The 21,201-nt window shown below is 38.0% G+C and overlaps 1 long non-coding RNA gene across 1 annotated transcript in view; it reads left to right on the top strand.

Annotated features, from left to right (window-relative positions):
- Positions 1-10,031, top strand: part of LOC134288707 (uncharacterized) — a 131,304-nt gene extending 121,273 nt beyond the window's left edge. Inside the window, exon 2 of the long non-coding RNA XR_009998101.1 lies at positions 9,580-10,031. This is a non-coding gene — a long non-coding RNA (uncharacterized LOC134288707). The remainder of the gene's footprint in view (positions 1-9,579) is intronic.
- Positions 10,032-21,201: the final 11,170 nt, after the last annotated feature.

The following is a 21,201-nucleotide window of genomic DNA, read 5'->3' as shown; positions in this document are numbered from 1 at the left end:
ACACTGAAGACGACCTTACAGTTGAGGTCGAAATACGTATCTGTCAAAGGATGCAAATTCTTAGTGGAATTCAAAGGAACCGTACTTAAGCCGATTTTCTTTTTATTTCTAGGTACTTGTTTTTCTTCTTCTTGGTATGCTCCAGAAGTTGTTTGTTATCAAATTTGAGAATTTTTGAATATCCCATTATGCTCGGAAACCTCTCGAACATTTGTTAAAAAAGAATCGAGCAGTCGTGGAATCTTCTGGAACAGCTTATAAAACCTCATTTTCCTTCCTATCTTATTTGCTCTTTCCTCTCCTTATTCTTTTTTCTCTAGTTCATACAATGCTATTTTTACCATTCCACTATGCGTAAAATATTTCAGTGAAACTTTGTTAAACGTGACGGGAGAACAGATAGACAACTCCGGGTTTTATTTCAAGCAACCCTATTTTGATGCACCTGTTTTTGATCTTCTAACATATATTAAGAGAATTTTTATCCATCAAGGAGATTCTTAATGCTTCTAGAATAACAATTGAGGAAGCTTCTCCTCAGAAGCCAGTGTATCAATAAATATGTGAAACATTTCACTCAGCATTGGACTTACCAGAAGCGCCAGAATTTATTCTATCATGTATCTACTTTTTGACCGAAGACGACTGTTGTAGGGTTGTTGTCTATCGAATGGGAGAATGTTCTAGAAATGAAAAACGCCTGAAAGTATACTTCCAAGTACACACGACAATTTAAAAAGTTTGATACTCCAAAACATTCCAGAATATTTTTTTCTGAAACTTTCAGTAACTTCCAGATAGTTCTCGGAAGTTGTAAGCATTTCGGTGTTCGTGAATATTCCAGAATGTTCTTCTTATTATGATATTTGAAGAGTTCAATAACTTCAAGAAAGTTCTCGAATTTTTTAAAAGTTTGATATAGCTATGGCGAAACATTTCAATGAAACATTTCAAAGCGTTACGGACAGACAGACAGACAACGCTGGGATTTTATATATATCTGGAGCTCGATTTGAAAAGGTCGTATGTGCTTTTGTCGATTAAAAATTCGATCAGTTGGATTCGCTTATTATAGCGAAAACCGTTGAAATTGAGCAAAGTTGATACATACAGCAGAATCCTCACAAAACAGGCTTTCTGTACCATCATTAAAAATTTGCAAAATATCTGCCATATTGCTACAATGACTAAAATAAACTGATCGAATTTTATATCGACAAAAGCACATACGACCTATTCAAATCGAGCTCTAGATATGATGAACTCCCAAGTAACAATCAGCATGCCTTGAAGGTTTATTCATGTTTTATCCTGGTTTTATACGAGCATGTGAAAAAGCTAGTTGTTCTAAATAAGTTTTATTTGGTAGTTTTTTGCTATGAACCTTTGGCGTTACATAAAACTATCATATAACTTCTGCTATAAACATCTTCAGTTAAAGACTTGCAAGTAGACATGAATTGGTTTTATCAATTATTATATACCATTTCAATAAAACTTGCATTTGCGGTTGTTGTCGGAGAGATTTTTTTGTAAACAAATACACAAAACTGTGAGGCAATGCATAAAATCAACAAAAGATTTCGTGGCCGTAACATAAACCAAAAAAATGCTGTGATAAAACCGCTAGTTCTATCATGAGCTCAGTTATGACCATCTCAGGAGGGTTAGCCCTATTGGAGGAATCATCAGGAACACAGAGTTTTATCAGAAAAATATGTCGCCTGGCCGGGATAATTTATGTAAATACAGAAAAATCATAACTCAATTTTATGATTTCACGTACAGCTTAAGATCAAATTAAACCATACAACACGTTTCCGTCATTTTATTTTGCCAGAAAAATTACATAATGTCTTTTAAACTCCGCTGTGTTGAAAAAACCTTTTTTGCACCCAATTCCACCGAGTAAATTAAATGCATTTAACTTCCAAATTATGCATAGTTTGTGTGGCGCACTTAGTTTTTGTCATTATCACAGTCACATTCACCACAAATTTACCGTGGCATGTCTCCTGACACGTATTAATAGGAAAACAAATCTGAATTCCATATCTGCATGGCTGGACAAACAACCAAGCATAATTTATTCTGACGATCGAACATTGAGAGTGAAAAATAATCAAAACAATTATTTGACAAGTCAGAAGATGGTTTTATTTAGAAGGTTGATAAAACTATGATACAACCCGAAATCCTAAGCCGGTTTGCATACGAAGTCCTGTAGACCCTAATAAGACTGGGCCAACTAGCCAGAACGTGGGCTTATTGAGGCATACAAGAACTCGAGAGCATTTTCAAGTCGGCATTAATGTTTAGGATTTTTGAATCACTAAAAAACTTTGATAAAATTAAAATTGTTACTTGGGCTCTTAATACTTTGCCTCACTTTGCCTAGGGTATAACTTTTTTCACAGACGTTGGATCACTACGCGATCTTCGACAAAGTTGTTTGGTATATACAAAGTCATCTACAAAAATACTGGCAACAATGACATGGTGATTGGGGGATCGCTCTTTCCTCATCGACCAGTGCACAAAGTGACATGGGTTTCCCGCGATGGCGTCACGGAAAATCAAATCGACCACATCTGCATCAGCCGAAAATGGAGACGGAGCCTTCTTGATGTGCGGAACAAACGTAGCATCGACATTGCGTCCGACCATAATCTGCTAATCGGCGAGATCCGAATGCGCATTGCTAGGATTCATCGACAGGAGGAGAAAATCGGGCGCCGGTTCAACACACGCCGACTGGAAGACGCTGCGGTGAAAAGGTCCTTCGTCGAGGAACTAGAGAACCGTGCTGCAGATATTCCAGCAGGTGGAAGCTTAGAAGATCCAAAACGCTTTCAGCGCCACCGGCGAGAATAATTTGGGTGAGCTACGCACTCGAAGAAAGCACTGGATCACAGATGGAGAGAGCGAAGGAACGCCAAACCCGCGATAGTCAGCGCTATTCGGATCTCGAGAGGGAAGTGAAACGCTCGTGTAGATGGGACAAAAGAGCGTGGGCGGATTCCCTAGCCGACGAAGTGGAGAAAGCCGCTAACACCGGCGACATCCGCCTCCTCTACAATGTTTCACGTCATCTTAGAGGGACTAAGATAAATGCTACGATTCCCGTAAAAGACGTTTGGACAGTTACTGGACCCGGCTGACCAGTTGAAACGCTGGTTCGAGCTCTTTGAAACCTTTTTAAAGTGTCGGTCACGCCATCAACACCTCAGCATGATCCGCCAAGGGTTCCACGCATTACCCGTATCAACACCGAAGCTCCATCAGTGCAGGAGATAGAAATAGCCATCCGTAGCATCAGGCTTGTCCGCACTGAGCGCATGAAAATTCTGCTGTTTGGATTTACACCATCAAGCACATCATAAATTAGAAATCTTTTCATCTTATCAGATAGAAGGATGTTGAAATATTCTAAACTAGCAGTTTAGTTTTTTATCCAATCGAGAAAATCCTAGAATCTCCTGGAAGGAAAATTTCTAGAAGCCGCCCTGAAAGCTAATGTATCAATGTATATGTGAAATATTTCACTCAGCATGGTGCATCTCTTTGGAAAGCGCCAGACGGTATACTCATAAGTATCAAACTTGGTTAGTATATGACTGTTGTAGGGTTTTAATTTATGGAATGAAAGAAACTTCTAGATCTTTCTACAGGATTGATGCAGCTTTGCTCCTAACTCTGGGATTTCATATCTGTGATTTTATTCACAGAATATTCTAGAAGTATACCTTTTTGAAGATTCCACGAAAGCTATTACACCAATGCATATGTGAAATATTTTACAGTATTGGGCATCTCATTGAGAAACGCCAGAAGGTATACTTCCAAGGATCTACCTCTTGACTGTCAATGACTGTTGTAGGGTTCTGAGTATGGAAAGAAAATTCTAGAAACTGCTGAATTGGTTTAGCAAAACAATGCATTATAATTCCAACGATGCATTTATGTACGACCAATGCAACGATGTATCAATGGAACGATGGAATCACGCAACAATGCAACGATGCATCAGTGCAGCGATGCACCAATGCAATGATGCACCAATTCAACAATGCAACGACGCAACAATGCATCAATGCAACGATGTAAATGTGCAATGATGCACCTATGCAATGATGCACCAATTCAACACAGGTACAATGCTACAGTGCAGTGATTATTGTAGCTTACATTCTGTGAAACATTTCAAAGTGTGACGGAAGGACAGACAACTCTGGGATTTTATATATATAGATTAGCAAACCCAACGCTAGCGACGTTCCTAAAAAAAGTAGTTTTTTCAAACAATGAAGAAAATCCTAGAATCTCCTAGAAGGAAATTTCTAGAAGCTGTCTTGTGCATACATGGAAAATTTCACTCAACATGGTGCACCTCTTTGGAAAGCGCCAGAAGGTATACTATTACATATCCAACATTGGCTTGTATATTACTGTTGTAGGGTTCTAATTCATAGAATGAAAGAAACTTCTAGATCTTTCTACAGGATTGATGCAGCAATGCAAAGATGCACCAATGCAAAAATGCAGCGATGCATCAAGAAATGATGAAACAATGCAGCGATACACTAATGCAGCGATGCAACAATACGATACACCAATGCACAAATGTACGACGGAACAATGGAAATATAATACTTGTATAACCATGTGAAATAGTTCAACGAAACATTTCAAACGTGACGGAAGAACGGACAACTCTGGGATTTCATATCTATTGTCGTTTTCGTTTTTGTGGCGGTGCTACACCGCTTCGTGCTACACTTTTCACTACAAAAACGAACATTTTACAAAATATTTACAACTTTGCAAACGTTGATTGGTGGACACGGTGTACAGCCGCTACACTCTCGAATTTTTGAGTGCTGCACTATCTTGAGCGGTGCAGAAAAAGTGCTACACCGGTGCAGCACGAAAATCAAAAACGAAACACTTTCAGTGCAAAAGTGCTACACCGGTGTAGCACCATCGCAAAAACGAAAACGACATATGATTTTTATTCACAGAATCTTCTAGAAGGAAACTTTTTGAAAGATTCCACGAAAGCTATTACATCAATGCATATGTGAAATATTTCATAGCATTGGGCATCTCAAGGAAAAGCGCCAGAAGGTATACTTCCAAGCATCCACCTTTTGACTGTAAATGACTGTTGTAGGGTTCTGATCCATAGGATTCGGAGAAAATTCTAGAAAATGCTTAATTGATTTAACAAAACAATGCTTTAAAAATCCTACGATGCATTGATGTATGACCAATGCAACGATGTATCAATGTAGGTGTACCTATGCAATGATGCACCAATACAATGATGCGCACCAATGCAACGATGTACTAATTCAAATATGCACCAATGCGACGATGCAGGAATACAGTGATTCACCTATGCAACGATGCAGCTATGTAACGATGCACCTATGCAACGATGCACCTATGCAACGACGCACCAATGCAAAGATGCACCAAGTCAACATAGGTACAATGCTACAGTGCAATGATTATTGTAGCTTTCATTCTGTGAAACATTTCAAATCGTGACGGAAGGACAGACAGACAACTCTGGGATTTTATATATATGATGTCATTTAGAACTGTCAAAAAACCGCGCCACAGCGCCGCAGTTTTGATGCCCAGGAACCTATTAAAAAATCAATTTGAAGTTTGTACGGATATAGATGCAATATCAAATAAACTTATACTTGTTAAATCGCTAAGCCCATCTTTCCTTTCTGGAGAACACAATCATGTTCCAATATGTTATGAGCCCAGGCGCGGATCACTTAAGCTGTCAAGATCCAGAAATCGGAGTACAAAAGGAATCGATTCCCCGTGCATTGGATTTGGAGAAAATTCCAAGATAGTTTAACCATGGCAGTGAAGCTGGTATTGCATCCAACTATGGCAATTTGAGCTTCCGGATGAAACTTTTTTTTGGTCAAGGAAGCATACTGGTCGGCCGTCAAGGAGGAAAAAGCGGAACCAGTTACTGAAACGTGGAAGAACTAAGACGAACATGCGTTGGTAGCCATAGGACTGGCACTTGTTCACTTCAGAAAGGCGAGGTCAGTAAATTCCATGTCAAGCGGACCATGAGTACGAAGGTTTTCGTTATGCGTCTGGAGAAACATGGCCACATGGAAGTCCATATTGCGAAGTCTGGCATAAAGGACATTCGGCATAACGAAAATGTGATACATATATTTTCCCGGGCGGAAAATTGAAGAACTGCCTTCAATGGAAAGAAGGTATACTTGTTAGTGGTGCATTCTAATAGGCTCCTTATTAACGAAATACTATTTTGCTTTCATAAGCTCGATACTTTTCCGGAAGGAGATTTCTTTTGCATATAGGCTGTTCATTATCGGGGCAAGCAAATTTAGATTCCGACAAAGGAGCTTTTAAGAAAATTATCCTTCTCGTTCTTCATCTTATGCATATAGTTCATTATTTACTGGAATCGTGATTCTGCCAAACGACCATTATGTCAAATATCTTTTATCTTTTATGCCAATTGTCCTTTTTGCCAAACGTTTTTATGCCAAACTACCAGACCTGTACGACTCGCTAGTAACTGCTTTGGAATCCAGCCCGGATGAAGACCCCACCCTAAACTTAGTCAAATCAAAGATATCCGATTAACAAAGGTAAATTGCTAGTTGAACGGCAAAGGCGGAAGAACCGGATCGATGGCGAAAATTCGGAGATGATTCTTCAAGTCGGCTCCAAGGAAACAAATCGTGATCCGTGCTTTTTCTGCTAATTATCCGGACATCAGGAATCCAATGCTAGAGGTTTAGAAAGTGGGAAGGTTCCAAAACGGGAGAAAACCACCAATGCTGTCTTGAATGAAGATCGTTGAGAATTGGGCGTTTTTATCCGGTAGTACGACGAAGTCAGACAGTCAATGGATACTGGATTCCGGAGCAACGTGTCACATCGCTAATCATGGTGAATTCTTCGAGAAGTTGGACGGAAACTCCCGAGAAGACGTGTGGGTGGCCAACGGAATGAAGACAAGATCCAAAGGCCGTGGATCAGGCTCTATGGTTGCGCCAGATCAGATGATAACGGAAACCACCGAGTTATTACTTTGGACGATGTTTTGTTTGTGCCAGACATGAAATACAACTTATCATCGGTGAAGCGATTGGTACGAAAGAAAGGATTCAAAGTTACGTTTGACAAGGCTGGAGCGAGCATTTGCGAGTGTTCATGTTACCGTAAACCGGGGTCAAATTGATCAGCGGGGTGAAATTGATCACTCGGGTACTACATTGTAATTCCATACTAGAAACTCTTAAGCGTCGTAATGATCTTAAACTGTTTACGTCATCTGATTCATAGTTGTCTAGACTTTTAATTTTTTAGAAAATGTTAGTTTTGCCTTATTTTTCAAGGAATTTGCAATGTATTTCTTATTTAGCTGAAATCATTGCTACTAAACAATCGATTACTAATAGGATTTCCCATGAATGCTCTGTTTTAACATTTTTGTGGGGCCTTGGTAGGGATGTAATGCAGCTAATCAGAAAATGAAATAGTTATAAAAAGTTCACTTTATGAAGAAATAGTCATTTTTTGTGATAGAAATCACTTATTTTTAATGAAATTGCCTACCTTTAGGCGTTTAAGAGGAAATTTCAAAATATAAATTTGCATTTAAAGTAATAAATTCACTAGTTGTAAGATTTTAAACGCGTTATTCGGTTTTAGAAGAGCAAAATTAAGCGGAGAAGGGTTTTTTCCTTTCCAACCGATGCTTAATTGTATACTGATCAATTTCGCCCCAAAGTGGCATTTCCAAAATTTTGATATTTGAAGTTATTTAACTTAAAGTTTAAATTTGTTGTACAAAATTCTGTCACATAGTTTCATGGAGATCCACTGGGTACTGGTTTTACAAAAAAATATTTTGGCAACATTTGAACAGGCACTGATGTTATCCGCAAAAGTTGTTTTAAAGTGATCAATTTGACCCCGGATTACGGTACGACAGTTGTATAAAAAGACAACTACTAGTTGTTACATCTAGCGCTGATTTTGTACACTCTTGGCATAGGGAACTGAAGCCTTGAAGAAATTTGAGGAATATGTTGAAATGGTAAAAAAATGGCAGTGGCAACTGGAGGTTAGGTATCTTTATTAGGGAGATTTGCAGCCCGATGTTGGTTCATCTCTTGCCAACTCTAGCATAACATGTGAAAAGGGCCTAAGCTTTTTTTGTAAACAAACATCGCTGTAGGGCCCAACTTCATTCACACATCAACATCAGCACCCTTAACAGATAGCCCGAAGATTGCTCTTTCTGATAAGGGTGAAATCTACGGAAGAATTCTTGAAAAATTTTCTGGGAATATATCCCAGCAAGAAATGCTAGAAGAATCTCTACAGGATTCCCGGAAGAAATAACAAGAGGAATCCCTTAGCAATACCCATAGATAATCCTGTAGGAATACCACGAGAGGATCCTGGGAAGAATATCTAAAGAGGATACCTGAAGAAATTCCCTGAAGGATTTTTGGATAGAATATTTTGGTAACTCCTGTAGAAATAACCGAAAGCATTTTTTTGTTTGAAACTCTTAGAAAACATCTGAATGATACCCCGATAGAATTTCTGGAGGAATCTCAACAAGTATTCCTGAAGAAATCCTAGAGGAAATTTTGAAAAAATCTCTAGGAAATTTTCCACGCAATAACTCTAGGAGGAATTGTTGGAGAAATCTCTAGAGAATGAGTGACACACGACAAACCCTGCACAAACTGCTCTATCATACAACTTTTTCAAACTACACAAAATAAGATTCACTAAACAGCATAAATATTTGGTTGCGTAAGCCGTGATTATTTGCTCTTTGAAATGTTTCATGAAATTGCGAATGAATAGGTATAATGAATGCATAAGGGGAATTAACTGCGAATACCGCTGATGAAATATTATCCTGAATAAACGACGCGATCACCAAAGCAATCTTTGATTATTTCATTCGCAATTTTATGAAACATTTCGAAAATCAGCTAATCATGGCTTACACAGTTATTTCATCTTCTTAGTGAGTGACCTGAATGTTTTATCAGCGGTTTACGCTGTTTAATGAATCCACCTAATGAAATGCAACATCTAACACGTGAGTTGGTGTTAAGCCACTTAATCACTCAAATCAAGGCCTCAAGTACACAGAGTCTAATATTTGTCAATGAAAGAGCTCAAGAAACAGCAACCTGTTTAGCACTAATGAAAAATTCGATCGAGTCAAACAAGATGTTTGAGTTAAGCATTGGTTTCATTTTGGAAAAATATTTGACCCTGTATACCGGGATCTTATCGAAAGATCTAATTTTTAAGAATGGTCAATTATCGTGCACTCGCTGCCAGCCCTGCATTACAACAAATGAATCCAGTGTGAGTTATAGTTTTTGATTTTTATTCGGTTTGTTGCACGACGACCATCGATTTCCGAATCGTGATGACTAATAAATTCTACGTGCTAGCTGAACATTCGTTCTATACGCAATACGCAAGCAATAACGGAGGGAGGTTCGTTCATTGCACTACTGCGGTCAGGTGAAAACTGAAAAGGGGTGGAATGAGCATGAGGATGGGTGACACTTACCTCGGCGATTGAAGGGACGAACCCGAACCGCGACCTTAATTTTGTCTGACATTTTCGTTGTTGGCTGGTTGCGGAATCCTTCTTCTTAATTTGATTTTTTTTTGTTACACCATCAACACAATTTTTTTTTTATTCGTAACTAAAAACAATCAACACTACCAAATCACGGACATTACATGAGAGGATTGTGGAAAATTTTCTCAATCAAAAAATCCTTCACGAGTAGGGGTGCAGGCAGCACACACAAAAAACTCCCCAAAGGGGGGTTACACCTTTGTGCACTTGTTTTTCTTCGCTCTCGGCCTCTCACATACCACCAAATACTAAATTTTACACACAAAGAATAACAGAAATTTATGAACGAAAAAAAACCCTCTTCACTTCTATTGCGAAGGCGCCTTTGTTGTGCTGTTGGCTGACTGAATGATTGAAAACACAAAACACACTTCACACACCGACCAGAAGAAGAAAAAGCAGAACACAAAAAACAACAAGAGGGCCCCAGCTAGCGCAAGGAGCAGGAGCAGCAGGAGGCTTCTCTCACACACTCTCTCTCCTAGCTTAGCACCGACAGCGACGACGACGAAGGCTGCTCGCCATCTTGATTTTTGGGGCTGATTTTTTCCCTATTGCTTCCTTGCACACACCACCGTCGAACCGGAAGGACCTCCTGCACGGGATCCCCTCGGAAGGATCCGGATTCTTCCCGGAGGACACTTCGTTCAACCTACTGTGAATGGATTTCTACCTGCGTTTCGCTATAGCACTCGCGCTGATCGATAAAGCAGTTTCACACACAACTCCTGGTGGCTGGCACGGATTCCACCAGTAGTCACAGTCCACAGAGATCCCGAAGGAAAATTCCGATACACACGGACCAATATCCGACACCACGGCGAAACTAGCGAAAATGATTCCGTTGGTTGGCTAATCGACGACGTTTTTCTGCCTCCAACAACTTCATGCTGGCCTGCGGAGTTAATTGCAATATTTTGTTACACCTCTTGCTTATATTTCACACACGCACGACGAGACAAAATCGCACCACCTCCGGTCGCCGCGAGAGCAGAATTAACACAAAATCGAATCGCTGCCCGATGCCTCGTCGAGAGCGACCCCGACCACATGAATGACAGTTCCAGCCAGCAGCAAAGTCCATAAACTCACTCGAATGAGACACACATCAGGTGCAGTATGAATGGATGAGGAGCCCCGTTAGGTTGTGTTGAGCAGAGCGAGATGGAACAATGAGCTGACGGTACAGCTGACGGTGGCGACTAACGGGAGTGTGAGTGGGACCGTTGCCGAACTGGAGTGATGTGTGAGTATTTTTATCACGATTCCATTCATGGAAAAGTGTGAGACACGACGAATGGTGCATTTCTGAAGGGCTGAGGCATTTAAATATCTCACCGGTGAGATAGGGTGACCGGAATACCAGAGCATCGAGTTTCCTGGAAGAAATTAAACGGATTAATGCACCCGTTAGATTAGCCTGTTTAGAGTACTCTCATTTACGTTGAATTCTATTTCTACGCGATAGAGCGCAAAAAAAAAAACAATAGAGTAAAAAAAAAATCGCTAAACTTCGAGAACTCGCGAAAAAAAAACGAAGTATTTTTTTTTTACGCGATACATCCTCCAGGAGTCCCTTTACGTACTCTTTCAAAAAATGTACCAAGAAGCCATTAAGAAATTTTCTTCGGAATTTCCATCGGATATTTCTGCAAACATTTTTCAAAAGTTTATAAATATATTTTAGAAAATCTTGCAGGATTACTTCAGAAACTTCCCATGAATCGTTTAGGATTTTACTTCAGAAATTCTTCGAGAGATTCCTCCAGAAATTGTACGAAAGATTCATTCAAAAAACCAATCACGATTACTTCAACTATCCCTCCATTGATTTCTTTCTTGATATTTTCAGAAAATTTTCCAGTGATTTCTTTAGAAAGCCTTCATTGATATCTGAAGTAACTCTACCAGGGATTCCTTCTAAAATACATGGGAGAATTCCTTAGGAAATCCATAGATTCATTCATGATGTTTTTCCAAAGTTCGCTTAAGATTCATCCAGAAAAGATCTCTGTGATAAATTCTTTCATGGATTGCTTCCAGAATTGTTCCATGGATTCCTTTAGAAAATCCTCTATGAATGGATCAATGAAGCCAACTTTTCTAGGGTTCACCGCATGTAAATAGAGGCGCCACCGTATACGGGCATTAACATTGTGACAGTATTTGAGTTATGGCACTATCTATCCATTTCACAGCGGCTGTTTTAGTTATTTCAGTAATCCAATGCTACATAAATTCCTCCTGAGTTCCATATGAGTTCATATGAGATTCCTCAGAAAATGCTCCATATGTTCTTTCAGAAAACAGATCCAGAGATTCTTTCAAAAATTCATCCACGGATTTCTTCTAAATTCCAACAATTTCTTTCAGAAAATCAAAAGTTCAAATTTCGCAAAGGGTTTCTAAAGCACACCTTTAAAATTTTTTTTCAATAGTTCTTTCAGAAGTTCTTAAAGATAATCCTAAAAGGATTCCTTATGATAAACTTCTAGGGATTCATGAAAAACTCTACATCTTCCGGAGATTTCTTCGGAAAAACTGCTTTCGTAAATCTTATATGGATGCCTTCCGAAATTTCACTATGGATAACTTTCTGAAATAACTACAGGAATTTATTCATAAAATCTTTCAAGGATTCAAAAACTCTTCCAAGGATTTTTTTTCTGAAATATTCCTTCAGAAATTCGAACAGCATTTTTTTCGCGAACTCCTGCAGAGATTTCCTCGGCAAATTTTTCAAGGGTTTCATTGAAAATATTCGCAGGAATGTCTCCAGGATTTTTTTAAACAACTTCATCCAGAAAATCCAGCAAGAAATCCTCCAGAGATTCTTGCATCATTTCTTCCAGTGGTTCTAGCAGCAATTTCTCCACAGATTCCTGCAGAATTTTGTATAGATCCAGGAGTTTCAGTAGTATTCCTCCTTACATTTCCCCAGAAATTGTCCAGCATTTTTTTCAAGGACCTCTAGGATTTTTTTTTACAGGTTCTATTTTTTTACAGAAACATTTCCTAGGAATTTCTCCAGCAGTTCCATTGGAAATTTCTCAAGATTTTCCAAATTCCAAAATTCCATTTTTTAAGTATACCCTCCAAATACTCTTTTGAAGAATATCTTCAGAAACTCTTCTAAAGCTCCTCAACATTTTTTCAGGATTTTTTTAGTTCCACTGGAGATTTCTTCAAAAAAATCTTAATTAAAATTCATACATGACTTCCTTCTGAAATTTCTTCCGGTTTTCTTCAGAATTATCTGAGTTTCTTTTCATTATTTAAAGGCTTTCTTTAGAAATTTTAACAAAAGATTTCTTCAAAAGTTGTTCATGCATTGGTAGCGGAATTTTAACCTTTGAAACAATCCTGCGCAAATTAATCCATTAAATTCATAAATTCCATAAATTCCTTGAGAAATTACTTCAGGGATTCCAGCTGATCAGTTGGATAATATCGCCCCCTTAATGCTAGAACTAGGTAACTCGTTTTGGAAAATGCGGTTAAAAATGGCTGGTAAAACTTATTCTGGTATAAACCAAATTCTTTGTTGGTTTTAAAAGTTGAATTAATATGTGTTTTCGGATTTTCAATTGACAAACTTGTGTTTATTGTGGTGTACGTTCAGGTATAAACAACTTTCTTGCGATTTCGCAAAACCAGTTACCTAGTTCTAGCATTAAGGGGACGATATAACCATAGACTAATTTCAAGACCTCGATGTACCAAAGAAAACCATTAAATTTTATGTGTCTAGTCCGGTACCCAATAAATATTCATTACCGTGTGTTTTTTGCCGTGTAAATGGCCTTTATGAAAATAATATTTAGCGTGTTACACCGATCTGACAGCTCTGACTGTAAGGGACTAAACATAAATTACGTAAGTGGGTACCGAGGATTGTTCACAATCTGCGAACTTGACTGCGGAAAAAATCGCGACCATGACCTCCAAAGGTTGTTTTTGGTGATTCCGTCAGAACTATTTCCTAGAATTCCTTCAAACATCTCTCCAGAGATTTTTCAGCAGATCTTCCTGGAATTGCACAAAATACTGGAGGAATTCTTTAGGATTTTCTGAATTTCTATACAGGGGATACCTGTGGGAATTCTTTGAAAAAAATTCTGAAAAATTTTCTGAAGCAATCTCTGAAAGAACTCCTGGAGATAGGTACCTCAGGAGAAATGCTTCGAATAATTTTTCGTACAATTTTCTCAAAATATGAGTAAAAAGCTTGCTGCTTTTTTTAAACCATAGCCATGGAGGAATTCTTCATGGAATCACTGTTGGCGGAAATGCAACGGTGGTCCAGTATTTCGACCTTATTGCCGAACCCCCTCTAGTCGACCTATTCGCCGACACCACTGGTGCGCATTTTGACGTTCCGTTTTGTGCACTTCTTAAGAATGACAACAGTAAACAGTAATAGTATTAGTAGTAAACCAAAGCTTTTATTTACAAATGATTATGTTTTTCAATATACGTTTTACGATTTGTGTACGGCACGCTCGAGTTTTTCTCTCGCGGTAATAATCCGAGTTTCACGGTAGTTTATTCGCGTTTCAACGTGATTCCGCTGCGTACCTGTCCGCTTCGTTCAACAATCACTTGGTAAATTTCTTAGGTATTATTTCTTGATAATTTTACTGAGAAATTTGAACGTATTCCTGGAAAAACAAAACGGAAGGCTTCCATAGAAGAGTTTCTGAAAGACCCTCCGAAAGAATTTGCAAAAAATCTCTGGAGAAGTTTCTGATAGAATTTCTAGATGTAATTCTACAAGAAACTGTAAAGGAATGTTTGCCACAATAGATTTTTTTGGGAATATTTGGAGGAACACCTACAGCAATTCCATGTGCAGCCCGTAGATAAATTCCAAGAAGAGTTTCCTGGGAAAATTCAAGAAAAAACCCTGAGAAATCCCGAAGAAAACTTGCTGGAGGAAATTTTAGCATAATCCTTGAGAGTATTCCTTCAGATATTTTTGAAGGAAAACATGTAATCAATCTTTTAAATAAATGTGTAGAATTCTCTGCAAGAATGCTTGGGGAAAAACGTCAAGAAATGCCCTTACACTGGTTTCATAGAATAATCTTTTGAGATATTTCTGCAGAATTGAAACCGAAGACTAATAGGCCCATTGACGCAGCCAACTTTTTCATTTTCTTACCAACTCTAACAAATACAAGAAAGAGAAGGATGGAAGAGAAGGCACTTTGCCTTCACTGTTATCTTGCTCTTTCTCTTCTCGTGTTCAACAAGGACAACTAGTGATAAAAAAGATAAAGCTGGCTCCACAATGAATTTGCCTATAGAGTAGTGGAGGTATTTTGCCCAGGGCAGGTATCCCTAGGCGGTCCTAGGGAGTTTTAATAAATTAATGATATAACTCCTACAGAATCTTGGTAAATTTTTATTGTAACACGAAAACTTTTAAATTACGTGATAAACTGGTATTCAGTCAAATATGTTGATTTGTATCAATTAATAGAGAAAATGTTTTTACTCCCAATAAAAAGCAGCAAAATAAAGGGAGGCGATATATTTGCGGTCAGTTTCGAAGAGGTAATATTGTTTACAAATGAAAATTTAGGCTATGTGAATGTAGTTAGTCTTGTTAGAACTCTAAATAAACTATTCTTAAGCTCGGTTAATCGCTTATTAAGTACCCTCTTATCTGAACTTTTGATTACTTGGGTAAAGTCCTCACAGAAGTTTTGCCAGATTCCTACCGACATTTTCTAAAGATTACAACAATTCTTTCCGAAACCTCCTTTCCTCCTTGCGAATCGTCCAGGATTCTTAAATGCCGACTGATTTCCTTGCACGATTACTTTCTAGGAATTCTTGCATAGATATAGTCCCTCGTAAGATTTCTCCCAGAGATTCTCACGCGTTTTCTCCAAGAAATTTCCATGAAATCTCAGGTTTTGCTACAGAGCTTCTTTCAGAGTTTCTTCATGAATTATTTTCTGTAATTCTCTCAAGAGTTCCTGCCGGGAATTTCTCACGAATTCTTCCCGGTGTACACTCCCGATCAAAAGTTTGGGGTCACCCCCTCAAAAACATGTCATTTTTTTAGGCCCATATCTTCGCCAATTCGCGTCCGATTTCAAAACCCTAGGTCTCATTCAAAAGATAATAAGTCAAAGAAACTTTGAACATGATTTAAATGAAACTTTTTCAAAAAAAATTATATGTTAACTTAACCCAAAGTTGCCAAATTTATTAAAAATGAATATAAACTTACGGCAGTGTCGCTGGAAATTGGGTCGACTAAATTTTAAGATGAGAGTGGTAATATAACTCACTTTCTATTAGCTTTCAACTACTTTTTACAGAACTTAGCTAAAAAATCTAGAAAAAAAAAGTTATTAAGTAAATTAATCCTTGATGTCATCGACCAAAAGTTTGGGTCACCCCTCAATATGATGTATCGACCAAAAGTTTGGGGTCACTTTCGTAAAACATGGAAAAGTGATTTGTTGATATCTTTGTCATCTTTCATTCAATTTTAACTATTCTTAACTTATTTGAAACAAAATGAATGATACTTACTGCATAGACATTGAACCACACATATTTGTTGAAATTTACATACTAAAACTTGACGTACAGTTGCCTCATTTTTTGAAGTGTGGTGAAATGTGTTAACTTTACATAACATTTTTACATACAAAAATCGTTAAATACGTTAAGTTGCAGACATCAAACGTAAATTTAGTTAATTATCTTTGAAATGAGCCAAAAAAAAAAAATAAAATTGAACTATAGATGACGAAGATATCACCAAATCACTTTTCCATGTTTTACGATAGTGACCCCAAACTTTTGGTCGATGACATGAAGAGTTAATTTACCTTATAACTTTTTTTCTAGATTTTTTAGCCAAGTTCTGTAAAAAGCAGTTGAAAGCTAATAGAAAATGGGTCATATTACCGCTCTCATCTTAATATTTAGTCGACCCAATTTCCAGCGACACTGCCGTAAGTTTATATTCATTTTTTAGAAAATTTGGCAACTTTGGGTTAAGTTTACATACACATTTTTCTTTTAAATCATGTTCAAAGTTTCTTTGACTTATTATCTTTTGAATGAAACCCAGGGTTTTGAAATCGGATGCAAATTGGCGGATAAATGGGTTAAAAAAAACGATGTTTTTGAGGGGGTGACCCCAAACTTTTGATCGGGAGTGTATTTCCCTGAATTTGTATAGCAGTTATTCTTGGGATCGACACTTAAATTCCTGCCAGGATTTTTTAGGAGTTTTTCATGAATTTTTGCAGCAGTTCATCCCGGATTTTTTTTCAGAGATTTTTTTTTTTTGCGGAATTATTCCTAAGATCTTTCACCGGATTACTTCCGGAGGTTTTCCTGCAATTTCTTCAAAAAAAATGTACTTTTCTCTCCAGTTTCTCCTGGGATACTTCTTAAATGTTCTCGCGGGATTTCTCTTGAAGTTCACCTTAAGGTTTGTTTCGGAGTTTCTCCCGGAACTTATCTTAGAAAATTCCTTCTAGAATTGCTGCCGGGATGCCTCTCACAGAATTTTTCAGAACTTATTCTGAACTTTCTCTAAAAATTCTCTGAGATTTCTCTCAGAGATTTTACCAGGCTTTACTCACAGTGTTCTTCCCTGAATCCCTACCAAAAATTGTCCCGGAATTATTTCTTGTCCAGATTTTCCACGAGCTTTTCTTGGTACTCCCTGGAACCTCTATTCATGCCATAAACTGGGGTGCATAAATTGAAAATGTGCACAAATTACAACAAGGCTTAAAAAGAGGGATTTTTGTGTAGAAATTAAGTCAGTACTTTAATTGAGAGAACTTAGTTCGCGAGAAGAACTTTGTCCCTGAGTGTTTAAGTGCCACCAAGCTAGTTTCAGGGGTTTCAGGGGAACTTGGAAAGAGAAGGTTGCAGGGTGTTTCTTGATGGCTCCAGGGAAGACGACCAAAATTAAAATGCGGTGCGCTTTTGAGGAATTCCAGGGTTTCAGGTGTTTGTTTTATAAATTAATAAAGCCTTTTCAGAGGTGTTTCATGAAGTTTAGGGGCATTTAAGAGCGATTTAGAACTTCCAACGTCATACTTGAATTCCCAAAAACGCTGAAACACACTTGAAACTCTCTAAACCATCCTAAATGCTCCTGAAGTACCCTGAAACCCCTGAATCCAGTTCAGTCTTATCTGAACCTTCTAAAACCCGTTAGGCAACCTGAAACTCCCTTTGAAATGTCCTGAAATCTCTAGAAACGCTCTGAAACCTCCTGGAACGCATGTTAAAGATTCCCTACGACCCTCTTCTTCTTCTTCTTCTTCTTCTTCTTCTTCTTCTTCTTCTTTATGGCTCTACGTCCTCACTAGGACTTGGCCTGCCTCGCTGCAACTTAGTGTTCTTTGAGCACTTCCACAGTTATTAATTGAAGGGTATTTTTTCATGAAGTCATACCTCTGTAAATCGAAGAAAGAATTCAGTAAGAAAATGTGGAGAATTCAAAGAAGCAATGGCGGTAGAAAGCCAAGAAGAAATCCCGTAACTAATACAAGGAAGAATCCTGGATAGAAGTTCGGAAGAAATCCTCAGAGGAATAGAACGAATTATGATTCGATTTCAAAGCATATCCCTAAAAAATCAGTGAAGAAAATAGTAATCACTGGAAGAGATTAATTGAACTTGAGATCACAAGTTAACAGTCAAAAATATTACGGTACTTTTCGTTTTTATACGAATTTGCTTATATTCCATCCTAATTCCTGAATTTGTGTAGGATTTTCATCGGAATTCCGTCTTTACTACTACCACCACCACCACCATCACCAGTAGTAACATCTAAGGCATGCTACTCAAAACTTGTTGTTAACACTACTTTTATTCATACCGAACGCTTTATTTGTATTATGCTCGAAAGTTGCAGTGTGGTTAACTCACCGACGAAATTTTATAGCAAAATTCTTCTTTTTTCGCTTAATTGTTCATCCACTTGCTTAAGGGGCCCAAAATACCTTCCTTACCCTATGCTTTCGAGTGCGTCTTGTCTCACTTCGCTCTTTTAGTACAGTAGACGTTCGATAACTGCAACATGTTTACGTTTCACTTAGCGAACGAAAATCCGATAACTGAAACGCCTGACAGTGTCAACGAGCCATCAACTGACGTAAAATGAACGTGAACTTCGACCATTTGGCGGTGCGGTAACTGTAAATTTGTTGCACTTATCGGACCTGCAGTTAAAAAGCATTGCAGTTAACCGTTTGCACCGACCGAACGTCTACTGTATAACTATTTTATCAAGTCTCCATTTTGTTGGAACGTAATTCGCAATGAGCCATTTTACGAAGTGACAACAATGTTGATGATGATATTGATTTTCACGGGTTATTGGACGCTACTTCGTTAAATGGACTATTCGCAATACCTAAGAAACAATTTTTGCTTTAAGAAATGTTTCTTAAAGTTTCGTCATTAAACTGCAAGCCGTATCATATTTGAATAGTTTTGAAATAAAACTGTTCTTCAACTCTTGTTCTATCAAAAATGAGAATCTGTTGTTCAACGTTTGAACCACCAGCTATTTACATATACATAGTACATAATAAACTGTTCTTCGACATAGTACATAATAAACTGTTCATCGACGTTTATCAAACAATGTTGTATGACGCTATTTGTTTAATCGTTAAGGAATGGCTTTAGAAACCATTATTCTGCATTGGCAGCAAAGTGCATAGTAACAACCTTTATTCGACATTTATTCCACTATAGTCCAATCAAAACATGCTTTCTTCAATATAATTGTAGCAATAAAATGGAAAAAAATGATAAACTTTCTACATTTCAGTATTTGTGTTTAATCTGGAATATCTCTCTCTAATCGTGTACCTACAATATCTCCATTTTATTACATTTTTATGGGACAAATCACATCAACGGAAAGACTCGAACTCAGGTCCTATTGGTTCACAGTCGTCTGCATCTGCTCTGCTTCAATCAAAATTACATGAGTCGGCAGATTTAAAGCAGTATATAACTATTCAATCTCGAGTCGAATACATTACCGTACATACGCTGCTTAAACATTGCTTAAGTACTTTATTCAACCAATTGTCTTCGCAATCATTGAAGCTGATCAATGTTTGAATGATTGTAACTGCAACGTTTAATCATAAGGCATGCATACTGATTTATTTGACAGTCTGTCAGTAATTAACGGTGTTGTGTTGTAAGATTGATAACTCTTCAAACTTTTTTTTTTAATTTGCACGCCCAGCAAGTGAACTTTGTTTTATTTTCACTGCTCCAGTTTTGTGTCGGGAGGAAAAATATGTAACGCTTGTGTATGTGTATATCTCCAAGCAGCCATAAAATATTAACAAAAAGAAATTGACGCTGTCACCAATGTTGGTAATCTACTCTCTCTCTCTTCTTGGCGTAACGTCCTCATTGGGAAAAGCCTGCTTCTCAGCTTAGTGTTCTATTAAGCACGAAGATACTCTATGCCCAAGGAAGTCAAGCAAATTTTCTTTACGAAAAGATCCTGGACCGACCGGGAATCGAACCCGTCACCCTCAGCATGGTCATGCTGAATACCCGTGCGTTTACCGCCTCGGCTATATGGGTCCTAATCTACTCGTAAGTACCAAATAGAGAAGCCACCCAGGACCCACTTCAGCTGCGGTTTCTGATGTTTCTGTTGGCGATTTTTCTATCATTGCGTTGGAGCGTGTAGTGTAAAATGTGAGTTAGAATGTTTTTAATAGTGTAATATTTTTAGCTGCTGCAACATGTTTGTTTGGTTTTCAAGCTTGTAGCCGTGGATGCTCTTCTTAGGCTCCTAATCAGCAATCATGTTTACAAATGGGAGCATGGCGAACAACGGTGTTTATGTGATACAGTACCACTGCTAATCCACATTGCTTGAACAAATGCGTAGCATTTAAATTAAAGAAACCTGATTACATCTTGTTGTTAATCTATATCAATGTAGCTGAATAAAAAGATCAAGCAATAGTTGTTAAACTTTTAATAAGCTACTTGTTCCATTGTAGAACACAAGTGGAATAACGGCATCTAAAACGTCGACAGCAGCTTGTATTCTATCATTATTAGAACACTATTAGACAGATCACGTGAATACCTAAGCAACTGTCTATAAACTTCTGATCCATTAGTTGTTCAAAGAGCAGAAATATGATTAACAAACGCGCAGTTTTCACTGCAAGAAACATTTATTCGCCACTTTATTCAATATATACTCTTGTACAACTGTCGGCGCCTTCGTAGAACATTTAATCAACTAACATGCTTATTAATGATTTTGAATTGTTACTTGGGTATGCTGCAAAACGGAGAGTCAATAAGGAGAGCGTCCAACAAAGCTCTGGTCCTCACAAGTTCCTACCTCATGCTTCCAAGAGTCAAGCGATGACAAAGACCGCCAGCTAAGAGTTGAGTGCTTAGCTGATAGTGCAGCCTGGGCACTGTTGTCCTTCTGATTTCAGCTA

The sequence above is a fragment of the Aedes albopictus genome, chromosome 2 (genome assembly GCF_035046485.1).
Source record: "Aedes albopictus strain Foshan chromosome 2, AalbF5, whole genome shotgun sequence".
NCBI lineage: Eukaryota > Metazoa > Arthropoda > Insecta > Diptera > Culicidae > Aedes > Aedes albopictus.
The sequence above is the reverse complement of the archived record's forward strand: the minus strand, read 5'-3'. Positions and strand labels throughout refer to the sequence as shown.